Raw genomic sequence first — 20935 nt, forward strand, 5'->3', positions numbered from 1 at the left:
GAATCCAACAATCCGAGTTCGAGTCTCGGTGGGACCTCTTCCATTTATGACTCTGCACTATCGTCATCTCCACCTGCACCTAGCAGCATATTCCTCATAATGCGATATGTCAACCAGACTAACGATCCTCCGGTTTTATGAAAAAAAAGGGTGTCTTCAAACCAGATTAACCAGGGAAGGTCTTTAGGCTAACCCGTTCTCGTAGGCCTAACTTCTAGGATTCTCGTTGATCAGGGTTTTCAAGTAATGGCAGTTATTTGCATAGTTATTATATAGCTTTACCTGCAATACCTGTTCACAAAGTCAACCTGTAACGATTTGTGTGAGACTATGATTACTATCATACTGGCATACACAAACATACACATATGTCTATATATCTATACTATCTATCTATCTGTCTATCTATCTATACATGTATATATATATGCATATATATGTATGTGTGTGTGTGTGAGTGTATGTGTGTGTGTAAGTGTGTGTGTGTCTGTGTGTGTCTCTGTGTGTCTACGCATGTGTATATGCTGTTTGATCAATAAATGCAGGAGTTACGGTGATGTATATTATATATATACATATATACATAAGTATATATATTATATACACATACACATACATGTATGTATATTTAATATATATATGTGTGTGTGTTTCTGTATACATACACAGACACACACACACACAGAAACACAGACACTCGCACAAACACAGATACACACACATATATATATACATATATATAAAATAATACATATATACTTATATGCTCATATATTTATCTATCTGTCTATCTATCAATATTTACGTCCCTCTATATATATGTATTTACATATATATATGTATATGTATATATATGTATTTACATATATACACACAGACATACACATTATATATATATGTATGTATGTATATACTGTATATATATGTATGTATATACTGTATACATATATATATGTATACTATATATATACACAGTATATATACATATACATATATTTATATATACATACACAGTATATGTATATATATATATGTATATGTATATATATGTATTTACATATATACACACAGACATACACATTATATATATATGTATGTATGTATATACTGTATATATATGTATGTATATACTGTATACATATATATATGTATACTATATATATACACAGTATATATACATATACATATATTTATATATACATACACAGTATATGTATATATATATGTATATATGTATGTATATATATTGTATACGTAAGTATATTCACTTTGTGTATTTATGTGACAGGTGGGGGAATTAATTACACTGTGATAAAGATTAATTAGTACGTTAGATTGATTTTATATTCCTTGCCCACGTATCCTATGGTCCCATGGTGTAATGGTTAGCACTTTGGACTCTGAATCCAACAATCCGAGTTCGAGTCTCGGTGGGACCTCATTCGTTTAACCATGGACTTACGCCGCCTTGACCTGTACGTTTAATGAATAAATGATTTCCACGTTTAATGACTAAATTATATCCACGTAAATTACTAGAGTATATCTACAATATAAAATCTGTAACTAGGACGTGGAGGATGAATTTAAATCAAATCACTCAGGAAGGATTTGGGAACCCAGACTTCCCACGGTATCTCGACCTGTCCGGCAGGTCATCCTTTCCCATAGCTCTGGATATTTCATACTATTATTATGCCCGTCCACTCTTTACGCAGGAGTGTCAATTAGTACATTTATATACGTGTGTGTGTGTGTTAATGTGTGTCTTTGTGTGTGTATGAATGCGTGTGTTAATGTATGTGTGTGTATACAATATTGTATATACACTCGCTTTAATAAAGACAACCGTAAACACTGAAACATAACACGTAAGGAGCCCACCGTATGCGTCACATGTTGCATTTGACAGGTCAGCTAGTGAAGCGTGGTTCCTTGTATAGAGGTAATTAGCAGGTGTAGATGCACACCTTTTTCTCTAAGTGTATCACGTACTTACAAGGAGGTATTGTTGGGGTTCCCTTAGAAGTGCCGCGGACATCCGTAGGAATGTCAAGTGGCTACCGTAGCGCTGCCGGCATTGTAATCAGCTAGGAAATTTATTTGATTAAGGTGAGAATCAGGTGAGATCATTCAGAGGTACCAGAATGTGATCGTTTTGTTCTCACTGCACGTGCAGAAGCTAGCATTCTATTGATAAGTAAAATCATTCATATACATTTTATTTATTTCTCACAGCTAGATTGGGGTTTAACAGGAGCTAATAAAAACATTTCTCTGCTATTGCGTCCTTAACGGGAAATTCATAATATTTACCAGTACATCTCTTTCATTACAATCAGCATCTGAATAATCTGCAAATGTACAATCGAGGTTCGATCTTGGTCTCGGATTGCTGTAGTCCACACACACACGCACACACACACGCACACACACACACACACACACACACACACACACACACACACACATATATATAGGTAGATAGATAGATAGATACAGATGTATATATATGCGTGTGAGAAAGGGAGATTATATATATATAAATAATATATATATCAGTTAACAATATTATCTATGTTGCAAAGTACTCCTTTGATGCAAAGATTTGTGCTCGGTCTTTGTTATAAACGTCGAGGGTTCTGGGTTTAAAGAATAAATTTTCTTATGCAAAGAAAGGTTCTTAAAATTCTCTGGCTATCGTTCAAACTGATATGTATATATGGCGTCCGGTTTGAAATGCAGCTGACGAAAGATGATGCAAGATTATATCAATGCATCATCGTTTACTATTAACATAATTATTCATATCGTCAGAAGCATCATTTTATTTGTTGTTTTTTTCGTTTTCTAGTTTTTCTGAGCGCTAATGAGTTAAACACACAAACGCACACACACACACACACATACACACACACACACACATACATACACACTCGCACACACACACACACACACACACACTCGAACACACACACACACACACACACACACACACACACACACATACATACACACTCGCACACACACACACACACACACACACTCGAACACACACACACACACACACACACACACACACACACACACAAAAGCACACACAGACACATGCAAACGTGTGTATGCGTATGTATGTATGAATGCATGTATGTATGTGTGACGAAGGTGCATGTATGTATGTATGACGTAGGTGCATGTATGTATGTATGACGTAGGTGCATGTATGTATGTATGACGTAGGTGCATGTATGTATGTATGAGGTAGGTGCATGTATGTATGTATGCACGTCCATGTATGTATTCAATGTGCAGTGCAAAGGAAGACTCCATTAAGGGATATACGATTATAACTCCCATCACAGGAAAAAAGTGAAAGGTTATGTATCTTTTATGGTGTGGCAGCAGTATTGTATATGCTATGCTTTGAGTTTTTTATTGAGGATTTTATGACTGTTATTGTGAATTGCAATTAAGAGTGAGAGCTTTAGAATTATATAATGAATGATATATATATATATATATCACTTATATGTGTATATATATAGAGAGAGAGAGATAGATATGTAAACATATATGTATATATATGCATATATATATATATATATAAATACACACACAGACAAACACACACACACACATATATAAACATACATATATATTTAGATATATAGATAGACAGATCGACAGATAGATATATGTAAGTGATCATTAAGATAGCTGTGTAATATAGCAAGACAATTCCATGTCCACGTCATGAGTGGATACGTTACAATGCATGTGATACGTAATATATGAGAAATGATCAATCATTATCGGCATCATGTGATGTAGACTTCTTTATCTCTCTATTTATCGCACTGATCTCCCTCTCTCATTATAATTTCTAGTATAACTTTCTTGTTGCGTCATCAGGAACTCCTTACTATGCATATACTAATTAGCGTTTGTTGATACACCCGGAGGTGGCTGCGGTCCAAAGCAAGGTCTATACTTATTTAGATTTTGGTCCAAGGTTATAAACGGATGAGGTCCCACCGAGACTCGAACTCGGATTGTTGGATTCAGAGTCCAAAGTGCTAACCATTACACCATGGGACCATAAGATACTATGGTATAAGGGAATAATGAATTTAACGCTAAAACCTTGTTAACTGCTTTCGCACAGTGCATCGTAAATATGTGTCAATTTAAGCCCCATCGCCTTTCATACAAAGACACAAAGTGAATATACTTACATATGCATACACACACATATATGCACAAGCACACGCGGCATAAAGAATGAATGAGAATGAATGTCTTCAAAGCGGAAGAGGTTCGATTAAATTTACGATTTAATCGAAATGCGTCCAATTCATTGCTTGTGTTGTAAAGTTATGCATTCTCATTTAAACCTTTTTCTACATTTGTCCCAATGAGCTTTGTTCACAAACAAACTGACACATACACATACACACACACACACACGCGCGCGCGCACAGACTAATATGTATATGTATATATATACATATGTATACATATATATGTGCACACACACTCACACATATATATGTGTGTGTGTGTACATACATATATCTATAAAGATGTACGTATATTTATACATATATATGTATATATATGCATGCATACATACACACACATAACACACACACACACACACTCACACACACACACACACACATACACACACACATACACACACACACACACATATATATATATATGTATATATATGTATATATATATATATATATATATATATATATGCATTACCATAACTCCAGCATTCATGATCCAAAAACAGCAATTCTTGCGAAGGAGCGGCTCCCCCTTTGTTGTTGCAACCAAGATCAAACTGCTTTAGCATCACCCAGAGGGAAGCGAGGTGGTCTGTATATACGCATATCCGTTGCTCAAGGCCCTTTCACTTTCACACACGCATGCATGTATGTATGTACACATTCATGCATGCAGACATATATATACAAATAGAAACATGCAAGAATATATATAAATGATGTGTGTGTGTGCATTCACACACAATGCTAAAACTAGATTTTTTTTTTTTTTAATGAGACTATTTGAAGATGGAATCCAGGTGGATTTCGAAACTGTAGTCTCATTTTCAATAAATCTAGTTTTTGCATTGTAGGTTTTTCTACCAAATAAATACATACAATATTATGCTAAGCTGTCTACTTACATACACATAAATGTATGCACATACACACAAACAGAGACAAACACATGTGTGTGTGTGTATATATATATATTAACATGTATATATATATATATATATATATATATATATATTCTGCGTGTGTGTTTACGTATTTATGAATATGATAGTATGACAATGTTCATAGTGACACACAAATAGTTATATATTGACCTTGTTTAAATAACTGAATGAACTACGGCAAGCAAATAACCGTTATTGCATGCATCCCTTGATCCACGAAAATTCTAGAAGTCTGACCTACGAGAACTGGTTAGCAAACCGAGTCCTCAACATTTTCTTGATTAATCTGATTTGAAGCCACCCTCTTTATTTTCATTAAAACTGGAAGGTCGTTACACTGGTTTCCATATCGCATCATGAAGAATATGTCAGGTGGATGGTAATACAGTATCTGTAATTAGTGCCTGCTCTTGCATCGATGACACTGTGTAGATGGAATTGGCGATGGTCCAAAGGTATAAACAGATGAGGTCCCACCGAGACTCGAACTCGGATTGTTGGATTCAGAGTCCAAAGTGCTAACCATTACACCATGGGACCATACAATAGGGAACTATGTTATGCTATGTTATTCAGGGACCACTCGAAATAATGTGTATAAGGAATGGATAATTACGGCACTTAGAAGGCATTATACGTTATCCCTTGTTAATCATCGACCAATCATATAGTTCTATAAGAACTTCTCTTACTTCTAATATATCAATAATTTCCTGTATTAGAATATATATATATATATTCATATATATTCACATATATATACATATATATTCATATATATTCACATATATATACATATATATATATTCATATATTTATATATGTGTGTGTATTTATCTATCTATCTATCTATCTCTCTCTATATATATATGAATGTATATGAATGTGTGCATACACACACACACACATATATATATAGTGTGTGTATCACAAACACACACACACATATATATACATATATAAATATATATATGTATATATATGTATGCATATATGTATATATATACACATATAGACACACACACATATATACATATATATGTATATATACATACACACACACACACACACACACACATATATATATATATATATATATATATGTGTGTGTGTGTGTATGTATGTATGTATATGTAAATAAATACATATATATGTATAGATTTTTTTGTTGATTTCATAATTGCTGATAGTTGTGGTAGTTAATATTTACGTAATATGAACCGTAAACGATAAAAATGTTTGTTTTTCTCATTTACTTAAATTAATGATCTAAGGATACATACAAGTATATTTGTCGCAATATGAAAAACTATTAATTTTTAAAAGTACTAAATATCTCTACAGGACTAAATATGATACAGAAGAAATATTTATAACTAATTTGGGATTTTATATCTTTATCAGAACTATTATGATGACATATGATGACATATCTTATAATGTAAGATTATTCAAGCCCATTCATAATAATCTAATGGAAATCTCCACAATAGCTTCTATACAAAGTCATCAGGTAAGTCCCGAAATCTGAATGTAACTGTGTTCGTGTTTATACATCCGGTGCCGCTGTGCAGGTGGAGGTGGCGGTGGGCCAAGGTTATAAATGGAAGAGGTCCCACCGAGACTCGAACTCGGATTGTTGGATTCAGAGTCCAAAGTGCTAACCATTACACCATGGGACCATTGGTAGGATGTATATGTAAATAGTAAAGTATAAAAATAGGACTATAACAGGGCTGCATACTTATTCTTTGACTTACGGTGCACTACAAGCCATTCTGTTAATCCTATAAGTTCTTTTCATGTTTGTGATATATCAGGATTTTTTTTAATGGATACCATGATATTCTACCCACAGTTCATATTAATTTCAAGAATTTAGGACGCGAGCTATATCTTTTACGAATTCTCATATCCTAAAGAGTAGGTTAAACCTTTTCACGCGTTCGACATGAAGTAAACAAGCTATATGACTAATCAAAAAACGGATTTACAAGACGGGGAACACTCGATCTCTTAAGGTTATAAAGAGATCGGTTCTCAGGTTGTTGATTCAAAGTAAGAGAATTCATGCCGAACAAATCACATATATAACAACAAAGTGAAGAACAGCAAGATACGCGGATATAACGAAAATCTTTTACCTGAAGCGAAAAGGTCTCTGGAACATTCCTGTTTCCCCCTTCTGTTATTTATTACAGCTAAGTACTAATATTGACATTGTGTTATATCTGTCGATTTTGTTTTGTTTCTCGTTTAGCTTAGCAATAATTTGAGGTGTGTGTGAAAAGCAGGAAACATTGCTTATTTGTAATTTGTGTTAGAAGCAAAATGTACTTGGAACACAGTTATTTTTGAAGATTCGTTTACATATGAAGATGAAGAAGCTGTATTACTAAATGTAATTTGGCGGGAGACGTTCCCGCTCTTCAAAAAAAAAAAAAAAAAAAAAAAAAAAAAAAAAAAGATGGAATAAACAAAACAAAACAAAAAAAAAAGTGAATATCACCATAAGATCCTTGTTAATTTAATCATTCCCACTCTCTTTTGTCCAGTAAGCTTTGTGGTTAAACATGACTATGCTAAAATATTTTTTTTGTTTTTATCAACAAAACCGCAGCCTTTTCTTTAGGAGATAAATAACCAAGGTACACACGCATAGATCTTGGCACTGAAATTGAAAGAGGAAGATGGAGAAAGGGAGAGAGAGGGAGAAAGAGAGACAGTCAGACAGAGACAGGGAGAGAGAGAGAACTAAAGAATAACGTTAAAGGTATCTGCTGACTGCCTCTATTCCCTCAGAGAGAGATAAGAGAGAGAGCGAAATAAAATTCAGTCAGTGAAGACGGGTAATGACACCTGATAGTGTTGCTTCATCTGATACTAGAGTAGTTCCTGCCACAAGAATGAAAAGGGTTGTATATTGCGTAAGAAACAATATTATTCCGAGAGCTATCTGCTTTACAGGTTATATTACCAGGGTTTGCAAACAAGCAAGGTTCCACCGAGACTCGAACTCGGATTGTTGGATTCAGAGTCCAAAGTGCTAACCATTACACCATGGAACCACTAATGAATCTGTGATACATGCATCACACTATGGATTATTATCTAGGCCATCTTTCCATTCCAGAAGTGTAATAAAAACAAGTATCCCCATGATTAACTGTGGCATATAAAAGTATTCAACATAGTACAGTATTATGATTTTTTCATTTGTTTTCCAATAAATAACTAACATTGTAATGTCAATTCCTTGGTATCATATGACAACAGGATCCAGGATCCTTGAAAGATCACACACACAAACACACACACCCATATATATATATATATATATATATATATATATATATATATATCACACACACACACACACACACATATATATATATATATATATATATATATATATATAAAGAGAGATAGGTAGTAATCCTTACTACAAGTGGTGTCCAGGTGGCAATTACTGAGAGGAATGCTTGTTCGCTTACCTGCGTGGTTGCGGTGTTGGCACGGCGTATCAATTAATTGTATACTTGGGCAGACTAATGGCAAATGTATTGTTATTTGTATGAATTACACGTCGCATAAACGCCGTACGCACATGTATATGAATCGATATATATATATATATATATATATATATATATGTTTGTGTGTGTGTAGGTATGTATGTGTGTCCGTGTGTTTATATGTATATATACAAATATCGCAAACTTCTCATTTATACGATACCCATTTGAAATTGGAAAGGTGTATATATTTAAGTATACGTGTGTAACAAATCATTGGCATGTAAATAACGAAGGTCCCACCGAGACTCGAACTCGGATTGTTGGATTCAGAGTCCAAAGTGCTAACCATTACACCATGGGACCATCCATAGTAAGTAAATCTAGAGATTCCATAAACAAATCCGTATGTAAAGTATATAGTAAGTTCTTAGCTGATAGCCACTTTCAATCAATAACTATAATTCCTTTACATGATCACTTTTAACTGTTTGAAATGTAGCTCATGCTTTAAAGACAAGATTTTGTTATTTTATTATTATTTTTTTTTTGTGTGTGATAAGTTTCCTTATGTTCATTCATTTGACAGATTAGATAAGTTAAGGTAAAGAGAGAAGGGACGCAAACTTGCAGAAATAGATAATTATATGAAATTTAACGAAAACGTGGATATCAGAAAGTGTTATCGATTACATCAGCAGACCACTAAAAGGGTTCTTAATAGATGTATCAAATTCCTTAAGCATAAACACACACACATAATGTATGTTTATATATGTGTGTGATCTTTACTCTATATGTGTTAATTTCAAAGAATGTTAAGACGACAAAGTTAAAGAAAAAGGTTATACTGTCTATCCTATTCAACTCGTTTTGTTTCAGATCAGCTGTTTGAAACAACGAAGGTCCAGCTGAGACTTGAACTGGGTTCCCGGAATGAAAATAACCCTACCTTTCAACCACGATAGATTCGAGTGTGTTTATATATATATATATATATATATATATTATATATATTATATGTATGTATATAATAGTATATATATAAATATACATATAAATATATGTACATATACATATATAAATATACATACATACATACATACACACACGAATATCTCAAATAGCTCCCCAATTGATATCCATCTGATATGCGGGAACGGTGTTTATACTAAAGAACAGAAGCATAGCAATTCTGTGGCGTGTATGAAATAACGAAGGTCCCACCGAGACTCGAACTCGGATTGTTGGATTCAGAGTCCAAAGTGCTAACCATTACACCATGGGACCATTCCTATTGGCCCCCCCCTGAGATTCCATGAAGCTAATCCGTGTGTCAAGCGTAGCTATAGTAAATTCTTAGCCACTGTCTGTCAGTAACCATAATTCTTTTACATAAGCACCTTTTCCTTGTGACTAATTGAAAAACATTATTTGTTGTTTTCATACTATCGTGACATACTCCTTGAATGCTAAGTTTCCTTAGGTTCATTCATTTGGCAGATTAGATAAGATAAGACTAAGAGAGAAAGGACGAAAGGGACAGAATCTGCAGAAATATAGATATGTCGTAAGACGACGAAAGAGTAGAAATGAAAGACGAAGATCGTCGTGCGTCGTTGAATTATAGATAAATGCCAAAAGGTATTAACAATTATATGAAAATAAAAAGAATGATCAGAAACTCAGTTTCTTGACAGATATCAAACGACCAAAGAATTCTTAAGTGTTCTTAAATAATAATACTGATAATACTAATAATAATCTAACAATAATACAATAATCTTAATGATATTGAATTCTGATAACATGCTGTCTTATTTACTCATAACCGACACAAACTGTACACGGACACACACACACACACACACTTTTATATATATATATATATATATATATATATATAAATGTGTGTTTGTGTGTATGCGTGTGTGTGTGTGTATGGATATACATATGTTTGTTTGTGTATGTATATATATATTTGTATATATATGCATAAATGTATGTGTATATATACACATATATGTATGCACGTATACATACATAGTCACACACATAAGTATGTATAAACACACATAAATATAAACATATATATATGTATATATGTTGTGCGTAATGCATTGCATACTCGCATAGTGTTGTGTATGGAATGCCATGGAATAGTGCCATAGTAATCCTCACTACAAGTGGTGTCCAGGTGGCAATTACTGAGAGGAATGCTTGTTTGCTTACCTGCGTGGTTGCGGTGTTGGCACGGCGTATCAATTAATTGTACACTTGGGCAGACTAATGGCAAATGTATTGTCATTTGTATGAATTACACGTCGCATAAACGCCGCTGTATTGTTGATAATTGATTGTACTTGCAGCCATTGACAGTCATTAAGCCAACGCTGGTGTGTGAATGTACACGCCAGGCGAGTGCATAAGTGTGGCAGCTGGGTTGGCGAAGGACAAGGAACTGTGGCATGTGTGAGACGTGCTCCTCTGACGGTGCTGTTCATTTACGCATTTAAGTGCAATCAAGTTATTTTAATTATGTCGAGTTTTCTGTTTTTGTTGATGTGTTACACCATATTTCAAATTACTAATTATTTTAAATGAATTGTATTGTTCACGTTATGCTTTGCGTATGATTTCTACCCTTCACTCCTCTGCATATGAAAGATAAAGAGCTATTTATCTGAATTGATTAAAGGTATTAAATATGGCCGACTGAATTAAATTACATAATTATATCAAGTGTAATTTGAATCCTAATTAAGTAACATTATAAGTGTACTTGTATTTGCTTATGCCAGGTGTTTTCTACTGATAGAATAATTGTTTTATGGCATAACATATACACAAACAGTGTATATTGTCAATAAAGTTCTGAGTTTTAGATACTTTCCACCTTCTACTATTTCATCTTCAACCCTACTGTACTGACCTTATCTTGTCTACTCTCAGTCAAATGAAATGAATCACCTTACACTTCGACATCCAGAGGGTATCTTAAGCTGTGAAGATTTCGGTCACAGAACTTGAAAAGGTTTGGTCCTATCTGCCTCTTTTTTTGCCGCTTGTAGATCCGCCACACGTAAGATTCAGTAGCATGATCCTTCTATTTACCTCTAAGTTTATATGGTCCCATGGTGTAATGGTTAGCACTTTGGACTCTGAATCCAACAATCCGAGTTCGAGTCTCGGTGGGACCTTGTTTATGAACCCCAGATTTCAATAAGCAAAACACTATAAGAGGCGCACTCGATTACATGTCTAGGAGAGGAACAACTGGCAACTCACCCTAGACCGTGGAGTAGTCCGAGTCGCCAAATCACATTTTTATTCTAATCATATGATACTTAATACTTCTCATTTCATATGTCTTGTGTTCCAAACTTATATACTTAATATTATTATTGGTTTGTGTTGAAAAGTGCAGCCTTTAACACCTTTTCGTTTATTTTTATTTATTTATTTATATATTTTAAGAGAACTTCATGTTCCAGATTGATATACTATAATAATTTGCATTACTAAATGTCTGCACAATCAATATGTCACATCAGCAGTGTATCTTCTCTTTGTCATGCTTCTAACATGCCAGGATGCAATGCTTACTTTGTAAGCTCATACTTTTCTTTACCTTATTCCGAGGTCTCCAGGGTGCTGCTCGAAGTTTAGTCGGATTAACCAAGCCACGTCGCGGAATTTGTCATGATTTTGGTTTATATATTTGTCGTGATTTTTAGCAAAGTTTTTGGCCTCATGCAGTTAGTGTTACCAAATACAGTTTTGGGGAAGTGGCTTTCTAGGACAACAAGGGAAAATATTTCGGGGCTCAAGTACTTAGCAGTTTGCTGGCCGAAGCTAATTGTCCCGCGTATTTCACGGTCTTGAGTATTTACATACATATATACATTGTATATATGTATACATATGATGAGTTTTCAGATAACTTCTCAAAACGCTGCAAGTAGTACATAGAAGTTCACATATACACCTTGATTTAAGCTGAAAGGCAAGTTTTTGTTATCCTAACTGCCTTATGCTCATGCTTACCACATGTGGCTAAAGGTCCCACCGAGACTCGAACTCGGATTGTTGGATTCAGAGTCCAAAGTGCTAACCATTACACCATGGGACCATCCATAATAAGTAAATCTAGAGATTCCATAAACAAATCCGTATGTAAAGTATATAGTAAGTTCTTAGCTGATGGCCACTTCCAGTAATTAACTATAATTCCTTTACATGATCACTTGTAACTGTTTGAAATACAGCTTATGCTTTAAAGACAACATTTTGTCCGTTTATCAATACTTAATTTATTTTGTGTGATAAGTTTCCTAAGGTTCATTCTTTCAACAGATTCGATAAGATGAGGCAAAGAGAGAAGGGACGCAAAGGACAGAAACTTGCAGAAATATAGATAATCGATGACTAATTAAATGACAAAAGGCAATAATACTTATATGCAATTAAATATAATTATCAGAAATTCAATTTCTTGACAGATATCAAATGACAAATGAGTTAGTGTTCTTAAATAATAATATTGATAATAATGTTAATCTAACAATAATATTTAGTTTAATACGCTATGATAACATGGTTTCTTATTTACTCATAACCGACACATAAACTGATGTTAGACACATATATATGTATGTATATATGTGTGTATGCGTGTGTGTAAATGTATGTGGATATACATATGTTTGTGTATATATGTATGTGAAATAAATGTATACATAATCACACACATACATGTATGTATACGCACACATAAATATAATATATGAGTATACATATATATAAGTATATATACACTGTGTGTGTGTTTGTGGCAATTGCGTGATCCAAAAGATTCATTGTCAATAAAGCACATTATATTTAATCTTCAACCCTACTGTACTGACCTTATCTGGTCTATTCTCAGTCAAATTTTATAATAATTGGACCACCTTACACTTCAACATCCAGCGGGTTTCTTAAGCTGTAAAGATTTCGGTCACAGAACTTGAAAGGGTTTGGTCCTGTCTGCTTTTTTATTTGCCGCTTGTAGATCCGCCACACGTAAGATTCGGTAGCATGATCCTCGTATTTACCTTTAAGTTTATATGGTCCCATGGTGTAATGGTTAGCACTTTGGACTCTGAATCCAACAATCCGAGTTCGAGTCTCGGTGGGACCTTGTTTATGAACCCCAGGTTCCAATAAGCAAAACAAAATGTAGAGGCGTACTCGATTACAAGTCCGTCTATTGTAAAACGTCCAAGCTCAGGAAAGGAACAACTGGCAACTCACCCTAGACCGTGGAGTAGTCCAATTCGCCAAATCACACTTTTATTCTAATCATTTGACGCTTAATACTTCTCATTTCATATGTCTTGTGTCCAAAAATTTTATATTTAATATCATTATTGCTCTGTGTGCAGCCTTCAACCTCTTCGTTTTTTATTTATTTATTTATATTTTAAGAGACGTGGCGAATCGAACTTCATGTTCCGGAATGATTTACTGTAAACATTTGAATTACTAAATGTCTGAGTTGGCCATACATTGGTATGCATTAATATCAGTGAAGCTATTTAGATCCTGAATTGACAAATTGCATATGGAACCTGACCATGTGGTTCCTTGGACAAACAATATGTCACAGCAGTGTATCTTCTCTTTGTCATGCTTCTAACATTCCAGGTTGCAATGCTTATTTTACAAGCTTATACTTTTCTTTACCTTATGCCGTGGTCCCCAGGGTGCTGCTCGAAGTTTAGTCGGATTAACCAAGCCACGTCGCGGAATTTGTCATGATTTTGGTTTATATATTTGTCGTGGTTTGACACAGTTTTTGGCCTCATGCACTTAGTGTTACCAAATACAGTTTTGGGGAAGTGGCTTTCTAGGACAACAAGGGAAAATATTTCGGGGCTCAAGTACTTAGTAGTTTGCTGGCCGAAGCTAATTGTCCCGGGAATTTCACTGTCTTGAGTATTTACATACATATATACATTGTATATATGTATACATATGATGAGTTTTCAGATAACTTCTCAAAACGCAGCAAGTAGTACACAGAAGTTCACATATACACCTTGATGTTATCTGAAAGGCAAGTTTTTTGTTATCCTGATTGCCTTATTCTCATGCTTACCACATATGGCTAATGGTCCCACCGAGACTCGAACTCGGATTGTTGGATTCAGAGTCCAAAGTGCTAACCATTACACCATGGGACCATCCATAGTATGGAAATCTAGAGATTCCATAAACAAATACGTATGTGAAGTATATTGTAAGTTCTTAGCTGATGGCCACTTCCAGTCAATAACTATAATTCCTTTACATGATCACTTTTAACTGTTTGAAATACAGCTTATGCTTCAAAGACAACATTTTGTCACTTTGTCATTACTTATTTTTTTTTTGTGTGATAAATTTCCTAAGGTTCATTCATTCAACAGCCTCGATGAGATAAGCAAAGAGAGAAGGGACGCTAAGGACAAAAACTTGCAGAAATATATATAATCGATGACTTATCAAATGGCAAAAGGCATTAATACTTATAAGCAATTAAATAAAATGATCAGAAATTAAATTTCTTGACAGATATCAAATGACAAATAAGTTTTTGTTCTTAAATAATATTACTGCTAATAATGATAATAATCTAACAATAATATGATAATCATAATGATTTTAGTTTAATGCGATATGATAACATGGTGTCTTATTTACTCATAACCGACACATAAACTGATGTTATACAAATATATGTATATATATGTGTGTGTGTATGTGGGTATACATGTGTTTTTGTATATATGTATGTATGTGTGATAAATGTCTACAAAATCACACACACATACATGTATGTATACGCACACACATGAATATATGTGTAAACATATATATAAATATATATGCACTGTGTGTGTGTGTGGCAATTGCGTGATCCAAAAGATTTTTTCTCAATAAAACTCTGAGTTTTAGATCCTTCCACATTATATTTAATCTTCAACCCTGCTGTACTGACCTTATCTTGTCTATTCACAGTTAAATTCTAAAATAAATTAACCACCTTACACTTCGATATCCAAAGGGTATCTTAAACTGTGAAGATTTCGGTCATAGAACTTGAAAGGGTTTGGTCCTATCTGCCTTTTCCTTTGCCGCCTGTAGATCCGCCACACGTAAGATTCAGTAGCATGATCCTCCTATTAACTTCTATGTTTCCATGGTCCATGGTGTAATGGTTAGCACTTTGGACTCTGAATCCAACAATCCGAGTTCGAGTCTCGGTGGGACCTTGTTTATGAACCCCAGATTCCAATAAGCAAAACAAAATGTAGAGGCGTACTCGATTACAAGTCCGTCTATTGTAAAACGTCCAAGCTCAGGAAAGGAATAACTGGCAACTCACCCTAGACCGTGGAGTAGTCCAATTCGCCAAATCACATTTTTATTCTAATCATTTGACGCTTAATACTTCTCATTTCATATGTCTTGTGTTCCAAAATTTTATATTTAATATCATTATTGCTCTGTGTGCAGCCTTCAACCTCTTCGTTTTTTATTTATTTATTTATATTTTAAGAGACGTGGCGAATCGAACTTCATGTTCCGGAATGATTTACTGTAAACATTTGAATTACTAAATGTCTGAGTTGGCCATACATTGGTATGCATTAATATCAGTGAAGCTATTTAGATCCTGAATTGACAAATTGCATATGGAACCTGACCATGTGGTTCCTTGGACAAACAATATGTCACAGCAGTGTATCTTCTTTTTGTCATGCTTCTAACATTCCAGGTTGCAATGCTTATTTTACAAGCTCATACTTTTCTTTACCTTATGCCGTGGTCGCCAGGGTGCTGCTCGAAGTTTAGTCGGATTAACCAAGCCACGTCGCGGAATTTGTCATGATTTTGGTTTATATATTTGTCGTGATTTTGACACAGTTTTTGGCCTCATGCACTTATTGTTACCAAATACAGTTTTGGGGAAGTGGCTTTCTAGGACAAGGAAAAATATTTCGGGGCTCAAGTACTTAGTAGTTTACTGGCCGAAGCTAATTGTCCCGGGTATTTCACGGTCTTGAGTATTTACATACATATATACATTGTATATATGTATACATATGATGAATTTTCAGATAACTGATTGCCTTATTCTCATGCTTACCACATATGGCTAATGGTCCCACCGAGACTCGAACTCGGATTGTTGGATTCAGAGTCCAAAGTGCTAACCATTACACCATGGGACCATCCATAGTATGGAAATCTAGAGATTCCATAAACAAATACGTATGTAAAGTATATAGTAAGTTCTTAGCTGATGGCCACTTCCAGTCAATAACTATAATTCCTTTACATGATCACTTTTAACTGTTTGAAATACAGCTTATGCTTCAAAGACAACATTTTGTCACTTTGTCCTTACTTATTTTTTTGTGTGTGATAAATTTCCTAAGGTTCATTCATTCAACAGACTCGATAAGATAAGCAAAGAGAGAAGGGACGCCAAGGACAAAATCTTGCAGAAAAATAAATATAATCGATGACTTATAAAATGGCAAAAGGCATTAATACTTAAAAGCAATTAAATAAAATGATCAGAAATTAAATTTCTTGACAGATATCAAATGACAAATAAGTTAGTGTTCTTAAATAATATTACTGCTAATAATGATAATAATAATCAAACAATAATATAATAATCATAATGATTTTAGTTTAATGCGATATGATAACATGGTGTCTTATTTACTCATAACCGACACATAAACTGATGTTATACAAATATATGTATATATATATGTGTGTGTATGTATGTGTGTGTATGTGGGTATACATGTGTTTTTGTATATATGTATGTATGTGTGATAAATGTCTACATAATCACACACACATACATGTATGTATACGCACACACATAAATATATGTGTAAACATATATATAAATATATATGCACTGTGTGTGTGTGTGGCAATTACGTGATCCAAAAGATTTTTTCTCAATAAAACTCTGAGTTTTAGATCCTTCCACATTATATTTAATCTTCAACCCTGCTGTACTGACCTTATCTTGTCTATTCACAGTTAAATTCTAAAATAAATTAACCACCTTACACTTCGATATCCAAAGGGTATCTTAAACTGTGAAGATTTCGGTCATAGAACTTGAAAGGGTTTGGTCCTATCTGCCATTTCCTTTGCCGCTTGTAGACTCGCCGCTACTGTGATTCAATAGCATGATCCTCCTATTTACCTCTATGTTTATATGGTCCCATGGTGTAATGGTTAGCACTTTGGACTCTGAATCCAACAATCCGAGTTCGAGTCTCGGTGGGACCTTGTTTATGAACCCCAGATTCCAATAAGCAAAACAAAATATAGAGGCGTACTCGATTACAAGTCCGTCTATTGTAAAACGTCCAAGCTCAGGAAAGGAACAACTGGCAACTCACCCTAGATCGTGTCGTAGTCCGATTCGCTAAATCATATTTTTATTCTAATCATTTGACACTTAATACTTCTCATTTCATATGTCTTGTGTTCCAAAATTTATATATTTAATATTATTATTGTTTTGTGTTGAAAAGTGCAGCCTTCAACCTCTTATTTATTTATATTTTAAGAGACATGGCGAATCGGAGAACTTCATGTTCCGGGATGATATAATGTAAACATTTGAATTACTAAATGTCTGAGTTGTCCATACATTGGTATGCATTGATATCAATGAAGCTATTTAGATCCTGAATTGACAAATGCCTCTTAAGAAAACCTTATGCTTCAAATTCAAACTTCTAGCCAACCTGCAATAGTAGGGAGAGTAGCACATCAGCATAATCGGATGTTGAAAGGTACATCCATTTCAATTTAGAATTTTCCTAATTCGAGCTCCTACACCAACAGAAGCTAATATCCCTTACCCACGCTGCGTCAGTGGTTAGTCACATCGGGATTCGACGTATTCATGTCCTTCGTGCTAATCTTCATTTCCATCTGCTGTTTTCTCCCTTCCATTTATTTCCCCTACGATATTTTCCGTCAGGCATATCTCGTTTTTTTTTTTCCTTTTCTTTATCAGTATATGGAACCTAAAGTATATGTGACACTTATCAATTTATCATAGAGTTAACTGTTTTTAATCTATATATTTAACGATTTTACATGTAGATCCTTCCCTTCACTTTTATTTCGTATGACAATCTCTTCGTTGGGACCTGATCTGACCATCTGGTTTCTTGCACAATCAATATGTTACATCAGCAGTGTATCTTCTCTTTGCCATGCTTCTAACATTCCAGGTTGCAATGCTAATTTTACAAGCTCATTTTTCTTTACCTTATACCTTGGTCTCCAGGGTGCTGCTCGAAGTTTAGTCGGTTTAACCAAGCCACGTCGCGGAATTTGTCATGCACTTAGTGTTACCAAATACAGTTTTGGGGAAGTGGCTTTCTAGGACAACAAGGGAAAATATTTCGGGGCTCAAGTACTTAGTAGTTTGCTGGCCGAAGCTAATTGTCCCGGGAATTTCACGCTCCTGAGTATTTACATACATATAAACATTGTATATATGTATACATGGATGAGTTTTCAGATAACTTCTCAAAACGCAGCATGTAGTACACAGAAGTTCACATATACACCTTGATATTAGCTGAAAGGCAAGTTTTTGTTATCCTTGCTGCCTTATGCTCATGCTTACTACATGTGTCTAAAGGTCCCACCGAGACTCGAACTCGGATTGTTGGATTCAGAGTCCAAAGTGCTAACCATTACACCATGGGACCATCCATAGTAAGTAACTCTAGAGATTCCATAAACAAATACGTATGTAAAGTATATAGTAAGTTCCTAGCTGATGGCCACTTCCAGTCAATAACTATAATTCCTTTACATGATCACTTTTAACTGTTTGAAATACAGCTTATGCTTCAAAGACAACATTTTGTCACTTTGTCCTTATTCAACAGACTCGATAAGATAAGGCAAAGAGAGAAGGGACGCAAAGGACAGAAACTTGCAGAAATATAGATAATCGATGACTTATCAAATGACAAAAGGCAATAATACTTATATGCAATTAAATGAAATTATCAGAAATTCAAATGAGTTAGTGTTCTTAAATAATAATACTGAAAATAATGACAATATAACAATAATATAATCATAATAATATTTAGTTTAATGCGCTATGATAACATGGTTTCTTATTTGCTCATAACCGAGACAGACTGGTGTTAGACACTCATATATATGTATGTATGTGTGTATGTATGCGTGTGTATATATGTGTGTGTATGTGGATATACACGTTTTTGTATATATGTATGTGTATGATAAATGTCTACATAATCACATACATACATGTATGTATACGCACACAAATATAATATGTGTATACATATATGTAAGTATATATACACTGTGTGTGTGGCAATTGCGTGATCCAAAATATTAATTGTCAATAAAGCTCTGAGTTTTAGATCCTTCCACATTATATTTCATCATCAACCCTGCTGTAATGACCTTATCTTGTCTATTCTCAGTCAAGTTATAAAATAAATGAACCACGTTACACTTCTACATCCAGAGGGTATCTTAAGTTGTGAAGATTTCGGTTACAGAACTTGAAAGGGTTTGGTCCTATCTGCCTTTTTCTTTGCTGCTTGTAGATCCGCCACACTAAGATTCAGTAGCATGATCCTTCTATTTACCACTAAGTTTATATGGTCCCATGGTGTAATGGTTAGCACTTTGGACTCTGAATCCAACAATCCGAGTTCGAGTCTCGGTGGGACCTTGCTTATAGACCCCAGATTTCAATAAGCAAAACGAAATGAAGAGGCGCACTCGATTACAAGTCCGTCTATTGTAAAGGAACAACTGGCAACTCACCTCAGACCGGGGAGTAGTCCGATTCGTCAAATCACACTTTTATTCTAATCATTTGGTACTTAATACTTCTCATTTCATATGTCTTGTGTTCTAAAACTTATATACTTAATATTATTATTGCTTTGTGGTGAAAAGTGCAGCCTTCAACACTTTTATTTTTATTTGTTTATGTTTTAAGAGAATCGGAGAACTTCATGTTCCGGGATGCGTTGTTAGTTTTTACTTTTCACACAGCCTTGTAAAAAATGAAGAATATACTGTAAACATTTGAATT

General features: G+C 34.3%; 17 non-coding genes across 17 annotated transcripts in view; 7 read left to right on the plus strand and 10 right to left on the minus strand.

Moving 5' to 3' along the window:
- Trnaq-cug overlaps positions 1-37 on the plus strand; it is a 72-nt gene extending 35 nt beyond the window's left edge. The window contains exon 1 of the tRNA in view: positions 1-37. This exon is cut by the window's left edge and continues 35 nt beyond it. This is a non-coding gene — a tRNA (tRNA-Gln).
- A 1330-nt stretch (positions 38-1367) lies between these two features.
- On the plus strand, positions 1368-1439 carry Trnaq-cug. The gene has a single exon. It is a non-coding gene; the product is annotated as a tRNA-Gln (tRNA).
- Positions 1440-4026: 2587 nt separating this feature from the next.
- On the minus strand, positions 4027-4098 carry Trnaq-cug. The gene has a single exon. It is a non-coding gene; the product is annotated as a tRNA-Gln (tRNA).
- Positions 4099-5710: 1612 nt separating this feature from the next.
- On the minus strand, positions 5711-5782 carry Trnaq-cug. Its single transcript has one exon. It is a non-coding gene; the product is annotated as a tRNA-Gln (tRNA).
- A 1070-nt stretch (positions 5783-6852) lies between these two features.
- On the minus strand, positions 6853-6924 carry Trnaq-cug. The gene has a single exon. It is a non-coding gene; the product is annotated as a tRNA-Gln (tRNA).
- Positions 6925-8238: 1314 nt separating this feature from the next.
- On the minus strand, positions 8239-8310 carry Trnaq-cug. Its single transcript has one exon. It is a non-coding gene; the product is annotated as a tRNA-Gln (tRNA).
- Positions 8311-9051: 741 nt separating this feature from the next.
- Positions 9052-9123, minus strand: Trnaq-cug. Its single transcript has one exon. It is a non-coding gene; the product is annotated as a tRNA-Gln (tRNA).
- An 852-nt stretch (positions 9124-9975) lies between these two features.
- On the minus strand, positions 9976-10047 carry Trnaq-cug. Its single transcript has one exon. It is a non-coding gene; the product is annotated as a tRNA-Gln (tRNA).
- A 1838-nt stretch (positions 10048-11885) lies between these two features.
- On the plus strand, positions 11886-11957 carry Trnaq-cug. The gene has a single exon. It is a non-coding gene; the product is annotated as a tRNA-Gln (tRNA).
- Positions 11958-12817: 860 nt separating this feature from the next.
- Positions 12818-12889, minus strand: Trnaq-cug. The gene has a single exon. It is a non-coding gene; the product is annotated as a tRNA-Gln (tRNA).
- Positions 12890-13867: 978 nt separating this feature from the next.
- Trnaq-cug lies at positions 13868-13939 on the plus strand. The gene has a single exon. It is a non-coding gene; the product is annotated as a tRNA-Gln (tRNA).
- Positions 13940-14912: 973 nt separating this feature from the next.
- Trnaq-cug lies at positions 14913-14984 on the minus strand. Its single transcript has one exon. It is a non-coding gene; the product is annotated as a tRNA-Gln (tRNA).
- Positions 14985-15984: 1000 nt separating this feature from the next.
- Positions 15985-16055, plus strand: Trnaq-cug. The gene has a single exon. It is a non-coding gene; the product is annotated as a tRNA-Gln (tRNA).
- Positions 16056-16946: 891 nt separating this feature from the next.
- Trnaq-cug lies at positions 16947-17018 on the minus strand. Its single transcript has one exon. It is a non-coding gene; the product is annotated as a tRNA-Gln (tRNA).
- Positions 17019-18036: 1018 nt separating this feature from the next.
- Positions 18037-18108, plus strand: Trnaq-cug. Its single transcript has one exon. It is a non-coding gene; the product is annotated as a tRNA-Gln (tRNA).
- Positions 18109-19481: 1373 nt separating this feature from the next.
- Positions 19482-19553, minus strand: Trnaq-cug. Its single transcript has one exon. It is a non-coding gene; the product is annotated as a tRNA-Gln (tRNA).
- A 941-nt stretch (positions 19554-20494) lies between these two features.
- Positions 20495-20566, plus strand: Trnaq-cug. Its single transcript has one exon. It is a non-coding gene; the product is annotated as a tRNA-Gln (tRNA).
- The last annotated feature ends 369 nt before the right edge of the window (positions 20567-20935 follow it).

Source organism: Penaeus chinensis, chromosome 40 (assembly GCF_019202785.1).
Source record: "Penaeus chinensis breed Huanghai No. 1 chromosome 40, ASM1920278v2, whole genome shotgun sequence".
NCBI classification, from domain to species: domain Eukaryota; kingdom Metazoa; phylum Arthropoda; class Malacostraca; order Decapoda; family Penaeidae; genus Penaeus; species Penaeus chinensis.